Below are 2,500 nucleotides of genomic sequence, written 5' to 3' on the forward strand. Positions count from 1 at the left end.
CCAACTTTCCTCTAAGTTGCCCTCCTCGCAGTTTGGCCAAGTTCACTCTTTTCCAGCGTCATCCCCCCAAGTTGCCTTGGGCGCAGTTCGGCCTAGTTCACTCTTTTCCAGCATCATCCCCCCAAGTTGTCTTGTTCGCAGTTCGGCCTAGTTCACTCTTTTCCAGCGTCATCCCCCCAAGTTGCCTTGTTCGCAGTTCGGTCTAGTTCACTCTTTTCCAGCATCATCCCCCCAAGTTGCCTTGTTCGCAGTTTGGCCTAGTTCACTCTTTTCCAGTGTCATCCCCCCAAGTTGCCTTGTTCGCAGTTTGGCCTAGTTCACTCTTTTCCAGTGTCATCCCCCCAAGTTGCCTTGTTCGCAGTTTGGCCTAGTTCACTCTTTTCCAGTGTCATCCCCCCAAGTTGTCGTTGCCAACAACCCAAGAGTCCATAGTATTCGGAGTTCTAGCGGGGCCTCCCCTTGCTTCCAACAACCCAAGAGTCCGTAGTATTCGGAGTTCTAGCGGGACCTCCCCTTGCTTCCAACAACCCAAGAGTCCATAGTATTCGGAGTTCTAGCGGGGCCTCCCCTTGCTTCCAACAACCCAAGAGTCCGTAGTATTCGGAGTTCTAGCGGGGCCTCCCGTTGCTTCCAACAACCCAAGAGTCCATAGTATTCGGAGTTCTCGCGTGGCCTCCCATTGATTCAAACAACCCAAAAGTCCATCTTCTTCGCAGTTCAACATCGCCTCCCTCGTTTCCAACAGGCCCAAAGGTCGTCTTCTTCGCAGATCCACGAAGAGCTCATCACGATTTGCCACATTCCATTTCCCACGGGTTGTCAACAACACTTTCTCACACTTCCCGCAATCGAGTACGTGCATGACATGCCAAAGCACATCTTATTTGCCTTCCATCGCACTCAAGACGACGGGTTGTGGAAGAACGATATTGTTCACAACAAGTTCAAGGACAACGTCTCAATCAAGGGACACAACCGAATTATGTTGACTGGGTCGCTAAAGTAAACCCGAGTTCATATAATGCACCGCATCCAAAAGAACTAGCCACAACACGTGCATCACTGAGATGTTTCACTAGATGGAACACGTGCGTGACATTAGGATCCTCCAACACCTCTTCGTGATGGAAAGATAGAATTCGAAGCAACCACAGAAGTACCGTCTAGTGGGTAGGCAACACAGGGACTGATCAACCAATATCACCCAAGGCAACGGGTGAAAATGGAAGAGATGCATGCTTGACCGTTCGATACGCAAGGCATGGAGCCAGCCAGCAAGTGCATCTCGATTACAACTCACACACCCTCACGTTCGCAAGACACCACACCACAAGACGGTCCACCCCCCACCTACCATGGGCAAGCAAGCAAATGGAAACATCAAGTGACGCAGGGTCAAGCATCGCTAGGCATGAAAATAACTTTCCACAATATCCGAGGGACTAGCTGCCGAGCTAACCAACGATCAGTGACGACCGTGTGTTGGTATTAATAAAGCTCAACAACTATGAAGAGGCTAGTTGTGCCATGATAAACATGCTAACGCACGCACCACGTGAGGGGGGAGGCCTCATCAAGCTCCCTTTAAAACCTGCCAGTGTGGAGCTGGCCGGCTCAAGGAGCACTCCCCCCCTATAAGAGGTTAATATGCAAAAGGCAAAATTGTACAAGTAGATACACTTTTTTTGAGCAGACATAAGTCCATATCTCGGGCTATACTTCGAATTTTGATGCGATTTTTTGCAGTAATTCGTAGAATAATGGTATCTCCTTGCTCACCAAATTTCATAATTTTTCTCGAAGGGGAACTATTTTTTTTATTTTTTTTACTTACCGGGTATGTGTAAAATCGGGAAAAATAGAAAAGCACATGTAGACTTCGAATTTCGACCTCATTTTTTCCAGTCCACCACTAAACAATATCAGGAACCTCCCCACAAAATTTCATTCAGTTTGGCCAAGGTCTTAAATTTGACAAATTTTGGCACCAACCTATCTAGTCGCGGTGCACCGACCAACTTGGCCAAGTGCAAAATGCATCCAATTCAAAACTTTTGTGCACCAACACTTTTACAGTACTCATTTGGGGGCATTTGGAGGCCTTTCCAACCCTCACATCTCAAAAACCACGAATTTCATTTTTTCACAAATCTCCCCACCAAGCCATCTAGCTATGCCGTGGTGCACCGCCAACCTTGGCCATGTGCAAAACCCTCCGAACTCAAAACTTTCGTGCACCAAGAATTTCATGGTATTCATTTGGGGGCATTTGGAGGCCATTCCAACCCTCACATCTCAAAAACCACGAATTTCATTTTTTCACAAAACTCCCCACCAAGCCATTTAGCTATGCCGCGGTGCACCGCCAACCTTGGCCATGTGCAAAACCCTCCGAACTCAAAACTTTCGTGCACCAAGAATTTCATGGTATTCATTTGGGGACATTTGGAGGCCATTCCAACCCTCACATCTCAAAAACCACGAATTTCATTTTTTCACA

This window comes from Vigna unguiculata, unplaced genomic scaffold (genome assembly GCF_037176805.1).
Source record: "Vigna unguiculata cultivar grain cowpea cultivar isolate G323 ecotype 2 unplaced genomic scaffold, ASM3717680v1 ptg000078l, whole genome shotgun sequence".
NCBI lineage: Eukaryota > Viridiplantae > Streptophyta > Magnoliopsida > Fabales > Fabaceae > Vigna > Vigna unguiculata.